Source organism: Pseudophryne corroboree, chromosome 4 (genome assembly GCF_028390025.1).
Source record: "Pseudophryne corroboree isolate aPseCor3 chromosome 4, aPseCor3.hap2, whole genome shotgun sequence".
NCBI lineage: Eukaryota > Metazoa > Chordata > Amphibia > Anura > Myobatrachidae > Pseudophryne > Pseudophryne corroboree.
In genome coordinates this window covers 680,426,739-680,440,722 of record NC_086447.1, presented here as the reverse complement: position 1 = coordinate 680,440,722, position 13,984 = coordinate 680,426,739, and the positions used below count along the sequence as shown (strand labels likewise).

The 13,984-nt window shown below is 44.6% G+C and overlaps 1 protein-coding gene across 14 annotated transcripts in view; it reads right to left on the bottom strand.

Annotated features, from left to right (window-relative positions):
• Positions 1–13,984, bottom strand: part of SYNE1 (spectrin repeat containing nuclear envelope protein 1) — a 965,679-nt gene that overhangs the window by 676,854 nt on the left and 274,841 nt on the right. The gene's annotated exons all lie outside the window — the stretch shown is intronic.

The following is a 13,984-nucleotide window of genomic DNA, read 5'->3' as shown; positions in this document are numbered from 1 at the left end:
CGCTTGTCATATCCCCTGCAGCGGCACACAATAAGCCCTTCCTGACTGGGTAAGCATGACCCCTGCGCTCACATTACAAATGTGTACTGCATTTCAGCATGACCCCTGCGCTCACATTACAGATGTGTACTGCATTTCAGCATGACCCCTGCGCTCACATTACAGGACCCCTGCGCTCACATTACAGATGTGTATTGCATTTCAGCATGACCCCTGTGCTCAGATTACAGGTATGTACTGCATTTCAGCATGACTGACGTGCGGTGGGGTGAGGCAGGTGAGACAGAGCCTGTCCTGTCATACTTACGTTTGTGCCAGAGTTTTGACTGTGTAAAGTATATGATAAATACACAGAATATGTTAGAAATATCTCCTTTGCATTATTCTAATAATTTTTATAGCCAAAACTCTGGAGTAAAAAGTCTAAGTCTATCTTTTCCGCACTTCTCTGATCAAAACTCACCAAATTTCCAGGAGTTTACACTGCTACACCTGTGTATAATGCCCACATGTACCCTTTGACTCATATATTGTGTGTAAATCTGACTCTGGGGCCAGCCAGTGCCTCCTGAGCCATTTAGCTCACCGCACGTCCCTGCTTGCGCTCACATTTCAGGTGTGTATTGCATTATCACTAGTACACTAACTGAACATGAGACACAAAAGTGATAACTTAAACTTATATGATACAATTCCACCTTCTGTCCTTCCAATATAGATTCTTAAACATACCTAGCCTTAAACCGTTGTTTTACTACAAAACAAATCACCGGTCATCTAAAGTAGTCAGGCAAAGGTACTAAATGTAACAACTTTTTTTTTTTAATTGAGCTGTCATTTAAATATATTTTTAGCATTACTATTGTTGCACCATAAAATAATAATTAAACCTAAAACAAAGTTTGGTCCCAAATTGGTCATGGCCAATGTATGAGAAGTTTGTTTTACCTGTGATTGTGTAGGTATACTCCCACGCTCAAAAAAACATACTGGCACAATAGGTTAATTGGCAGCTAATAAAAAAGACTCCTAGGGGTATAGGGGGTCATTCCGAGTTGATCACTCGCTAGCAGTTTTTAGCAGCCGTGCAAATGCTATGCCGCCGCCCACTGGGAGTGTATTATAGCTTAGCAGAAGTGCGAACGGTTGTAACGCAGAGCGGCTACAAACATTTTTTGTGCAGTTTCAGAGTAGCTCAAAACCTACTCAGCGCTTGCGATCACTTCAGACTGTTCAGTTCCTGTTTTGACGTCACAAACCCGCCCAGCGTTCGCCCAGCCACGCCTGCATTTTTCCTGGCACACCTGCGTTTTTCCAAACACTACCTGAAAATGGTCAGTTGACACCCAGAAATGCCCACTTCATGTCAATCACTCTGCGGCCACCAGTACGACTGAAATGCTTCGCTAGACCCTGTGCAAAACTACATCGTTCGTTGTGCCCGTACGACACGCGTGCGCATTGCGCCGCATACGCATGTGCAGAACTGCCATTTTTTAGCCTGATCGCAGCGCTGCGAACAAATGCAGCTAGCGATCAACTCGGAATGACCATCATAGTTACTAAAGTGTGGGTTTATAGAAGTGGAGATGTTGCCCATAGCAACCAGATTCTAGCTATTGGTGGTCATTCCGAGTTGATCGCTAGCTGCTTTCGTTCCCTGTGCCGCGATCAGTCAAAAAAATGGCACTTCTGTGCATGCGTATGCAGCGCAATGCGCACGTGCGTCGTACTATTACAACGAACGTTGTAGTTTCACACAAGGTCTAGCGAAGCTTTTCAGTCGCACTGCTGGCCGCAGAGTGATTGACAGGAAGAGGGTGTTTCTGGGTGTCAACTGACTGTTTTCAGGGAGTGGTTGAAAAAACACAGGTGTGCCAGGAAAAACGCAGGCGTGGCTGGGCGAACGCAGGGCGTGTTTGTGACGTCAAAACAGGGACTGAACAGTCTGTAGTGATCGCAAGCGCTGAGTAGGTCTGAAGCTACTCTGAAACTGCACAAAATTATTTTGTAGCCGCTCTGCGATCCTTTCATTCGCACTTCTGCTAAGCTAAAATACACTCCCAGTGGGACGCGGCATAGCGTTTGCACGGCTGCTAAAAACTGCTAGCGAGCGATCAACTCGGAATGACCCCCATTATCTTCTAGAAAGTGCTAGATAATTGAAAAGTAGAATCTGATTGGTTGCTATGGGCAACATCTCCACTTCTATAAACCTGCACTTTAGTAAATATACCCCTTATTGTGTATGTGTGTCTACAGTATGTGGTAGGGAATATAAACTGTGAGCTACCCTGGAGCAGGGGCTGATGTGAATTGCCAAATATTCTCTGTAGTGCACGTTATTTTTGTTATCTAGAGGATTATGATTTGACTCTTACTGTCATGCCGTGTCCCTACATGTGCTGCATGATACATCATGCACTGCATTCTGGATATTGGTAAATCGTGCAGCATCACATCCTCCTAGAAACCTATGGAAATGTAGAGATCACATCAGGTGTTACCTAATATTTGCAGCTCACCCCCGAAAACGGATGTAAAAAAAAATATACAAAAAAATGAAATAAATAAATAAATAAATAAATAAATAAGCACTGCCAGACTAGTTTTTAACATGTATGATTAGCTAGTATTTTTTATGAAAAAAAGTTTAAATAAGTTTATATTTATTATTAATGAACAATACGTGAGACTGAATACGCGGTACTTCACTGTAAATATTTATCTATATATTTTATTTTATTTAAATAAAAAAAAATTAATACTTCACTGTATGATGTGCTCTTACCTTCAAATGTAAAATACCTTCAGTCTTTAGTGGAAAAAAGTGCAATAAACAGGTTGAGTCCTCAACTAAAATGCTTGGGACCAGAAACATTTTGGATTTCAGATTTTTACGTATTTTGGAATATTTTCCGAAAAGCTTGCAATTTAGGCTTGATTGCCCTTATAACTGAGACCGGAATACATATGGGAGGCCAGCAGTCTGGATGGCGGTGGTCAGTAGACCAACAGCGGCATCCCAATGCTCAGAATCCTGCCAGGGATGTGTTAAGTATACTAACTGTCTCCCTGTACCCTCCTAACTCTAACCTACCCCCTTAGTGCCTAAACCGAACCGTTCTTCACCACAGCCTAACCCTAACCTTCCACCCATAGCTTAACCCTAGCCCACCCCCTAGTGCCTAAACCTAACCTCGCCCCCTGTAGCCTATTCCTAACCTGGCTGCAGGGGGCGAGGTTAGGTTTAGGCACTAAACCCAGGTCACCACTGCCCAGTGCTGCAAATAGCTGCACCATGGCTCCAGAGATCTTACATGGATGTCATCCTATAGGATGTTCTAGATGGTCATCTTAAAATATTGTCAAGTATGGCCAAACCTCAAATAAAGTAATGGGTTGTGATAATATGTATTAGATTAAGCATCATTTTAAGTGATTAGGTCTACTTTCTCACAGCTCACAATGTTGTTTTCACCAATACTGGCCAAATGCTGCAGAGAGGTGGCTGTCTAAGAGACAGAACAGCGGCAAAAAAACATGTGGCAGTTTAAAAGAATAAAGCACATCTAAGAAACATAGTGGCACAGCAGTGGCAGACAGGATGGTAATTTAATAAACTATACAACCCTATAAAATGTCTCATTAGCCCGGAACTAAGTGCCTAAAAGTAAAAGCCTAGAAGATAATACACGGTCGAGTCACATTAATATGACCACCTCCTACATTTGACATTGGCAGCGCGTAGCCCATAAAGTACGTCACGTGTCGTACGCTGGCTTGGTGGGTATATAAGGTGTGCGATAGGCCGTCTACACACATATCACTCATTGTTGTCATGGGTAAAAGGGGCGATTTATCCGAGTTGCAAAAAGGCCTGATTATCGGCTTTTGGGCGTTTGGTGGCATTATTTCTGAAACAGCGCAGTTTGTGAACTGTTTGCGTGCTGCTGTGGTGAAGGTGTATCGTGACTGGACAAATGACACCATTGCGAATAACCGACATGGAAACTGCGGAGCACCACGTGCCATTGGTTTGAGAGGTGGACGTCGGCTACGAAGGTGTGCGAGGTCCGACTGACACACTACAATGGAGCAGCTCACGGTCAAAATGAACCTGGGGGCTACCAGACGTGTGTCTAAAATGACAGTTCAGCCCCTCTAGCTGCTGTCTGTGCTGCACATGGCAGTTACTTTGGCTATTAGCTGGTGGTCATAATAACGTGACTCGACTGTGTATAATATTTCTCTTATGTCCTAAAGGATGCTGGGGTCCATATTAGTACCATGGGGTATAGACGGGACCACCAGGAGCCATGGCCACTTTAAGACTTTAATAGTGTGGGCTGGCTCCTCCCTCTATGCCTCTCCTACCAGACTCAGTTTAGAAAATGTGCCCGGTGGAGCCGGTCACAGCTAGGGGACCTCTTAGAGCTTTTCTAGTTTTATAAAAATTTTTAAAGATGTTAGGCACAGGGAGGCTGCTGGCAACAGCCTCCCTGCTTCATGGGACTTAGAGGGGGGGAGTAGTGTCCAACCCTCAGAGGTTAATAGCCACTATCTCCGCTGACAGGACATTAGGCACCTGAGGGTGATGATCGTTAGCCCCCGAGGCGACCGTTCCCTCCCGCAGCATGCCGCCACCCCCTAACAGAGCCAGAAGATCGCGGTGGTCAGTGTGTCACCGGTGACCCGACAAGCGGGGAGCCGGTGTAAATGGCGGCATCAGGGTGGGAGTACAGTACTGACACTGCGCTCCGGACGACTCAGCGGTACATCAGGTGCGGCGCTGTGAGGGGCGCCCTGGGCCAGCGCATATACCCTAAAAAACTGGTCACCTCTTCCTTCAGGGACATTAGTTCTACTGCTAGAATACATTAGCTCAGGCCAATATAATCCTGTAAAGTGCGGGAAGCCGCACCATGTTTGGGGCGGAGATTCTCCTAAGAGCGGACCTAGCAGCTCACCAGCGCCATTTTCTTTCTGCAGTTCATCACAAAGAGATGCTGAGAGGGAGCGCTGCCCTCCACACGACTCCAGCTATCCTGTGTAGTACCTGGGGGTTGTAGAAGTGGGGGGAGGCTGTAAATTACTGTGTAATCTATTAAGGTACACAGTCAGTGCCAGGCATTTACTCTGTAACTGTAGACTGGGGCGCTGTGTGGGTGCTGGCTCCAATCTCTGTGTTTCTCTGAAGGTACTTGGGGGAAACTGTGTCTGACATTTTCGTGTGTGTGTGTGTGTGTGTGTGTGTGTGTGTGTGTATGTGTGTGTATGCGCAAATTATCACATAAACCATGTCCAGGGACTCTGTGTCTTGTGCAGCAGAATATGTATCTTATCCAGAGGAATCCATTCCATGTACTCAGGAATGTAATATTTTGTGTCAGCCTTCCAAAGCTGAGCCCCAGTGGGTAGCTTCTATTAAGGGAATGATATCCCAGATTTCTACTAGGATTGCACATTGAGACTGAATAACAGATTTTAAAACAATCTGTGGAGGTTTTGTCTGGTTCTGTCCCCACTACCTCAAAATCCCCTGGTGTGTTCAAGAAACGTGCGCTTCCTCAGATTATGCAGGTCGACACGGACACCGACTCTGACATGGCAGAGGGTGATGCGGATTTGCGGGGGGGGGGGGGGTGTGAGGCTTCCCTGGCAAGAGGGGTGCAACTCATGATTGAGGCTATTAGGGATGTGTTACACCTTACTGACAAACCACCTAAACAGGTAGAGGAGGCTTACTTTACAGACAATAAGAAAGCTTCCCTGACCTTCCCTGCGTCTCAGGAATTAAACGCATTATTTGAAAAATCCTGGGAAAATCCAGAGAAAAAATTCCAGATCCCAAATAGGGTTCTTGTGGCTTTTCCTTTCCCTGAGGATGAAAGGAAAAAGTGTGAAAACCCGCCTGTAGTAGACGCTTCTGTAGTTAGACTGTCTAAAAAGGTGGTTTTACCTGTCCCGGGGTCTACCGCTTTGACAGAACCGGCAGACCGCAAGATTGAAACTACGCTCAAATCCATATACACTGCTTCAGGAGTGACGTTAAGGCCCACTACTGCCTGTGCATGGATTTCTAAAGCCATAGTAAAGTGGTCAGGCACATTACTAGGGACTTGGATTCTATGGATAGAAGTGACATTGAATTGTTTTTACGTAACATACAGGATTCTGCAGGTTTCATGGTGGAGGCCATGAAAGACCTGGGTAATCTGAGTGCGAGGACTTCGTCCACGGCTGTCTCAGGACACAGGGGACTCTGGCTGCGCCAATGGTCTGCAGACGCGGAATCCAGGAGAAGTGTGGAGAACCTACCCGTCACAGGTCAGGCTCTCTTTGGGGAATCAATGGATGCGTTGATCTCCACAGTAACAGCTGGTAAGTCTACCTTTCTCCCCTCAGCTTCTCAGACGACGAAGAAACCCTTTTCTACGTCTTCGGTGCAGTCCTTTCGGTAAGAATAAATAAATAATAGAAAGCGCTGGTAACCGTGTAAAAAAGGCTTTATTTTTATTTGATATATTCTATTTGTTCTTTTCTAAAATAGGATTTATATCTCATACATATATTTTAATAAAATCTTAACATACAGACACGGGGGACCGCTATGGGGACGAGGTTTGCCCTGAGCTTCGCCAACCTATACATGGGGCAGTTTGAGGAGGAGCATGTGTGGGGAGGTGAGTTCAGGGCGAACCTCGTCCTCTACGGTAGATACATAGATGATTTGTTTTTTATTTGGGAGGGGGATACACTTTCTATCAATTCCTTTATCACTAGTCTTAATGATAATGCCTACGGCCTTAATTTCACCTCCACGGTAAGTAGGAGCAATATTACATTTTTGGATATCGCACTATCAGTGGAAAGAGGAGAACTGGTAACGGAAACGTACATAAAAAAAGTAGATCAAAATAGATATCTTGATTATAGGAGCTCTCATGCAAAAAGTTGGAAAGAAAATATACCTAAGGGCCAGCTGATCAGACTTAGACGAAACTGTTCCTCCATAGAAATTTTTGAGAGACAGGCAGCTGTCATGACTGTATCCTTTTTGGAACAAGGTTATCCAAATGAGGTCGTACAGTCAGCTCTGAGTGAGGTTAGGAGAATGGATAGAAAAGACCTTTTAACGGAGAACAAAAGAAGAAAAAGTGGTGAGGGGATGATGGGGGAAAGATCAGCTTTGTTTACGACAAAATACAATAATTGTGCAAATCAGATTAAAAGAATAATTAAGAAAAATTCAGAATTGTTAAAGATGGACAAGGTTTTAAAGAAGGTAGTGGATCTGAATGGAAGGATAATTTTTAGGAAGTCGGAAAATTTAAAAACTAAACTAGTATCCAGTCATTTTAGATATAAGAGTGACTGAAAATGACAATAAAAAAGAAAAAACCTGGATTCCGGACATACCGCCGGGGTTCCATAGATGTGGGAGAACAGCATGCAATACTTGTAAACATACAAACTGTAAGAAAGAGAGTTTGTTTATTTCCAACTACAGTAGAGATTCTTTTCAGATTAAGGAATTTATAAATTGCAAATCTTTCTTTGTAATCTATATAATACAATGTAGCTGTGGTAAACAGTATGTGGGCCGCACTACACGCATGCTCAATACCAGATTTATGGAACACCGGCGTAATATACTTAAAGGGTTAAAAAATCATCCCCTTTCTGACCACATTGTGAACTGTGTTGGTTACACATTTAGGGATATTAGGGTAAAAGCTATTGAGCAGATCAAGAAAACTATTAGGGGAGGCGACAGGTTTGGACAGTTATGTCGCAGGGAGGCATATTGAATCTATAGGCTGAATACCCTGCTTCCACATGGATTAAATGATACGGTGGAACTTAACAATATATAAACTGACTCTGTGATTAGATTCTTTCAGATCGTACTTAGATGTGTCCCTTCGTCACCTATCTAGAGGTTTATTTTCTCCTATTTATAATCTTCCCCCTTTTTTTTTCCCCTCCTCCCCCCCTCTATTCTTTTCTCTCTCCCATTCATTTCCTCCCCCCTCCCCCCCCCCCTTTTTGTCTTTCCCTGTTTCCTCTCCTTTCCCCCACTCTTTTTTTCCCTCCCTCCCCTTCCTTCCCCTCCTTTGCAGGATTTAGATATGGGTTTCATGGTTATATTGTGGCTAACAAAAGATGCTATGTGGCAGTCTAATTAAATTAAAGCAGCCCTAGATGTTGGTTGGTAGATAAAAAGGCTGTCTTTGACTTTGATAATAGAGATGCACTTTTGTCACGATCTAGTTTGTTTATATAAAGAATCAGAGAGAATAGATCTGTGATTGGGTTTGGTCACAGAAAAACTCTGGTCTGGAAACAGCATGCGAGGAATAAAACTTAGAACACTATTAGATAAATATAAACAAAAAGGCGAATGATAACAAAAATATGGTCTATACTGAAAGTTAGAATGCGGAGTCCCAATGGGAGATCGGTATATATAGTCTGTAGAATACATAAGATACCTGTTCCGTGTATATATATATATAATCAGTAAACAAATACTGTGTATTATCGGTAAAAGACAATTGATGTTTTATTAGTAAAAAATATTTGGATGCTATACAAATAACTTTAAAAGAAACATATATAAGGCTAAGAGATAGAACAAGAAAAAGAGTGTATTTATTGATCTATAGATTTATATCGGTAGTAGTAGGATACTACGTATATGCATAGAGAGAGACAGAATGGTTGAATCTATTAAATTTGCTCTGTTGCTACGGCTAAATAAAACAAAAACATATGTGGATATAGGGCGGCTGAGGAGAGCCCTAATGATGATTGATAACTGATGTGGATAAAGCCGGGAGACCGATGCGGTCCGGCGGAACACACCATGTAATGAAAGCGAGGCCTGGAACACACGCGGTTGGGCGCATGCGCGCGCCGCGAGAATTTGAATTAAAAGGTGTCCAGGTAAAGGGAGATAGAACACTGACTGAGGAAGCCGCCGATCATTTGAAACAGGCGGAGAAACGCGTTTTAATATAACCAGAGGATACCAAGGGATACTACATAATCCTAATATCTCCTTGGCTGTGAAACCTGCTTCAGACCTCTGGATAAGGACCCGTTAAAAGGAATTTCGCTACCAGGGCCGGGAGTGTACGGACCAGGGTTCCCAGGACAGATATGGTAATATCCAAGTCTTAACTCACCAAACATGGGCCCTCATTCCGAGTTGTTCGCTCGGTATTTTTCATCGCATCGCAGTGAAAATCCGCTTAGTACGCATGCGCAATGTTCGCACTGCGACTGCGCCAAGTAACTTTACTATGATGAAAGTATTTTTACTCACGGCTTTTTCTTCGCTCCGGCGATCGTAATGTGATTGACAGGAAATGGGTGTTACTGGGCGGAAACACGGCGTTTCAGGGGCGTGTGGCTGAAAACGCTACCGTTTCCTGAAAAAACGCAGGAGTGGCCGGGGAAACGGTGGGAGTGCCTGGGCGAACGCTGGGTGTGTTTGTGACGTCAACCAGGAACGACAAGCACTGAAATGATCGCACAGGCAGAGTAAGTCTGGAGCTACTCTGAAACTGCTAAGTAGTTAGTAATCGCAATATTGCGAATACATCGTTCGCAATTTTAAGAAGCTAAGATTCACTCCCAGTAGGCGGCGGCTTAGCGTGTGTAACTCTGCTAAAATCGCCTTGCGACCGATCAACTCGGAATGAGGGCCATGGCCATGTTATAATAACCACATTGAAGCACAGTCTACTACACTGAGAGCTATAATCTAAGTGACTATTAAGAACTTTGTCTGTATACAAAAAGGACTGATTTGAGTACAAGCTTTAATTAATTGCCGGCAATGGATTAGAACTCACAGTGGCTAAACAACAACACTTCATGATAAGGTGTTTTAATCACACAGCTGTGGACAGTCTCTCTGACAATTATATTGAGGATACATTTTACTTTTTTTAAAAGTGGTTAAACAGTGTCTGTTTTAGCTGTGAATAGTTAGTAAAGATCAAATTGCAACAAGTTAATGTCATCTATCCAGGCTCAGTTGAAAATGCTAGTATAATTAAATCTGCTAAATCAATGCATTCCTGAACTAGGATAAATGATTATATGGCTTATAAATATTGCATACTGTATGTTAAGATTTTATTAAAATATATGTATGAGATATAAATCCTATTTTAGAAAAGAACAAATAGAATATATCAAATAAAAATAAAGCCTTTTTTACACGGTTACCAGCGCTTTCTATTATTTATTTATTCTTTTTGATTTATGGGCTGAGTATTCCCTAATTGAAAGCTGCGGCAACTGTGTAGGTATTTGGTTGGCGCCAGGAAATTTTCATTATTTATTCTTTCGGTAAGAAGCTAAGAAGTCCAAGACTCCTACCACGTTCTTCAGGGGTGGCCGAGCTAAATCCAAAAAACCGGCACCTGCAGGTTCCCAAGACCAGAAACCTACCTCTGTGTCCTCAAAATCCTCAGCATGACGGTGGACCTCCCTGCCGGGAGAACGGGCAGGTGGGAGCGACGCTCAGATGTTTCAGTCACGTCTGGGTGTCGTCCGGTCTGGATCCCTGAGTACAGGACATTGTGTCCCATGGGTACAAAATGGAGTTTCAAGAGCTCCCACCCCACAGATTCTTCAAATCAGGTCTATCCTTCAGGAAGCCATTCACAAATTGGAAAGGGCAGATGTAATTGTTCCAGTTTCACCTCATCTGGTAAACCAGGGTTACTATTCAAACCTCTTTATGGTACTGAAACCGGATGGTTCGGTCAGGCCAATTTTGAACCTGAAGTCGCTAAACCCTTATCTACGGGAATTCAGGTTCAAAATGGAGTCTCTGAGAGCGGTGATCTCAGGGCTGGAGGAGAGAGAGTTTCTGGTATCCTTGGACATCAAGGATGCATACCTCCACATTCCGATTTGGCCACCACACCAGGCTTATCTCAGATTTGCGCTGTTGGACTGTCACTATCAGTTCCAGGCACTGCCATTCGGCCTCTCCACAGTACCGAGGGTGTTCACCAAGGTAATGGTAAAGATGATGATCCTCCTCCGCAGGCAGGATAAAGGCATCGTCCAGGTAGAGGTTGTTGCAGTCCATTGCTCTCACGACTCGACTGCTCAGGGAACATGCATGGATCCTGAATCTTCCAAAATTACATATGGAGCCGACAAGGAGATTGTCTTTCCTGGGGATAGTCCTCGACACAGAAGTGCAGAGGGTATTTCTACCGGTGGAAAAAGCGTTGGTGATCCAAAGTATGGTCCGGGATGTCTTGAAGTCTACCCGGGTATCGGTTCATCCGTGCATTCGCCTTCTGGGGAATATGGTTGCCTCCTACGAGGCTCTTCAGTACGGAAGATTTCATGCACGGTCCTTTCAACTGGACCTCCTGGACAAGTGGTCGGGATATCATCTGCACATGCACCAGATGATACGTCTGTTGCCAAAAGCCAGGATTTCACTCCTGTGGTGGCTACAATTGCCCCATCTTCTAGAGGGCCGAAGGTTCGGGATTCAGAACTCGATCCTTCTAAACACGGATGCAAGTCTCAGAGGTTGGAGCACAGTCACCCAAGGGGAAACCTTCCAAGGAAGGTGGTCAAGTCTGGAATCCATTCTTCCAATCAACATTCTGGAACTAAGGGCCGTGTACAACGGTCTTCTACAAGCGGCACATCTTCTACAAGATCGGACAATTCAGGTGCAGTCGGACAATGTAACAACGGTGGCCTACATAAACCGACAGGGCGGAACGAAGAGCAGAGATGCAATGTCCGAGGTAACAAGAATCATCCTCTGGGCAGAAAGGCACGCATTGGTGCTGTCAGCAATCTTCATTCCGGGAGTGGACAACTGAGAAGCGGACTTCCTCAGCAGACACGATTTCCATCCAGGAGAGTGGGGCCTCCATCCGAACGTGACAAATCTTTGGGGTGTACCTCAAATAGACATGATGGCCTCCCGTCTCAAGAAGAAGCTTCGGAGGTACTGTTCCAGGCCAAGAGACCCACAAGCAGTGGCAGTGGACGCCCTGGTGACTCCGTGAATGTCCCAGTCAGTGTACGTGTTTCCTCCACTTCCACTCATTCCCGGGATTCTAAAGCTCATAAAGAGAACAAGAGTTCAGGCAATCCTCATTGCTCCGGACTGGCCAAGAAGGGCTTGGTACACGGATCTTCTGGATCTACTGCTGGAAGATCCGAGGCCTGTTCCTCTTCGGGAGGACCTGCTGCAACAGGGGCTATTCGCTTATCAAGACTTACCGCGGCTACGTTTGACGGCATGGAGGTTGAATGCCAGATATTAGCTCGAAAGGGCTTTCTGAACAAGGTTATTCCTACCCTGATACAGGCTAGGAAAGGAGTAACGTCTAAACATTACCATCGCATTTGGAAAAAGTATGTATCTTGGTGTGAATCCAAGTAGTTTCCTGCGGTTGAGTTTCAACTGGCATGGTTTCTCCTCTTCCTGCAAGCAGGTGTGGATATGGGCCTGAAGTTGGGATCTGTAAAGGTCCAGATTTCGGCCTAATCCATTTTCTTCCAGAAACAACTGGCTTCCCTCCCTGAGGTTCAGACTTTCTTGAAAGGGGTTCTGCACATACAGCCTCCCTTTGTGCCGCCTACGGCACCCTGGGATCTTAACGTGGTGTTACAGTTCCTCTAATTGGATTGGTTTGAGCCTCTACAGGAGGTTGAGGTCAAATTTCTCACGTGGAAGGCTGTCACTTTGTTGGCCTTAGCTTCTGCTAGACGTGTGCCGGAGTTGGGGGCTTTGTCTTGTAAAAGCCCCTACTTGATCTTCCATGAAGATAGAGCTGAGCTACAGACACATCAGCAATTCCTTCCAAAGGTTGTGTCGGCTTTTCATATCAACCAACCTATTGTGGTGCCAGTTGCTACTGACTCCTCAATTCTGTCAAAGTCCTTGGATGTTGTAAGGGCTCTGAAAATCTATGTGAAGAGGACTGCTCATCACAGAAAATCAGACTCTCTGTTTATCCTGTATGATCCCAAGAAAATTGGGTGTCCTGCTTCTAAGCAGACGATCTCTTATTGGATCAGGGTCACTATCCAGCATGCATATTCTACGGCAGGATTGCCGTGTCCACAATCTGTTAAGGCCCACTCTACTCATAAGGTGGGTTCTTCCTGGGCAGCTGCCTGGGGTGTCTCGGCTTTACAGCTTTGCCGTGCGGCTACTTGGTCTGGGTCGAACACGTTTGCTACGTTCTACAAGTTTGATACTTTGGCCATTGAGGACCTAAAGTTTGGTTAATCAGTTCTGCAGGAGCCTCCACGCTCTCCCTCCTATTCGGGGAGCTTTGGTACATCCCCATGGTACTAATATGGACCCCAGCATCCTCTAGGACGTAACAGAAAATAGGATTTAAATTACCTACCGGTAAATCCTTTTCTCATAGTCCGTAGAGGATGCTGGGCACCCGCCCAGTGCTTTGTGATCCTGCAGTGGTTACTTAGTTCAGTTTCTGCTTTGTTCTTGGTTAAGTACTGTTTTTCTTACTTGGTTATGTAATATTGTTCAGCCGTTGCTGAGTTTTCAAGATGGTTAGCTTGGTTTGCCTTGTATGTGTGAGCTGGTGTGAATCTCGCCACTATCTGTGTAAAGTCCTTCTCTCGAAGTTGTCCGTCTCCTCGGGCACAGTTTCTAAACTGAGTCTTGTAGGAGGGGTATAGTGGGAGGAGCCAGCCCACACTATCAAAGTCTTAAAGTGCCCATGGCTCCTGGTGGAGCCGTCTATACCCCATGGTACTAATATGGACCCCAGCATCCTCTACGGACTACGAGAAAAGGATTTACTGGTAGGTCATTAAAATCCTATTATTACCAACATACTTATGTTGTATATTAGAAATGACATGCACAGTTTAACTAATCAAGTACTTTAGCAAAAGGGACTGCCACATTTGAGGTTGAAATGCTTGGTTTGGAATAGAACCT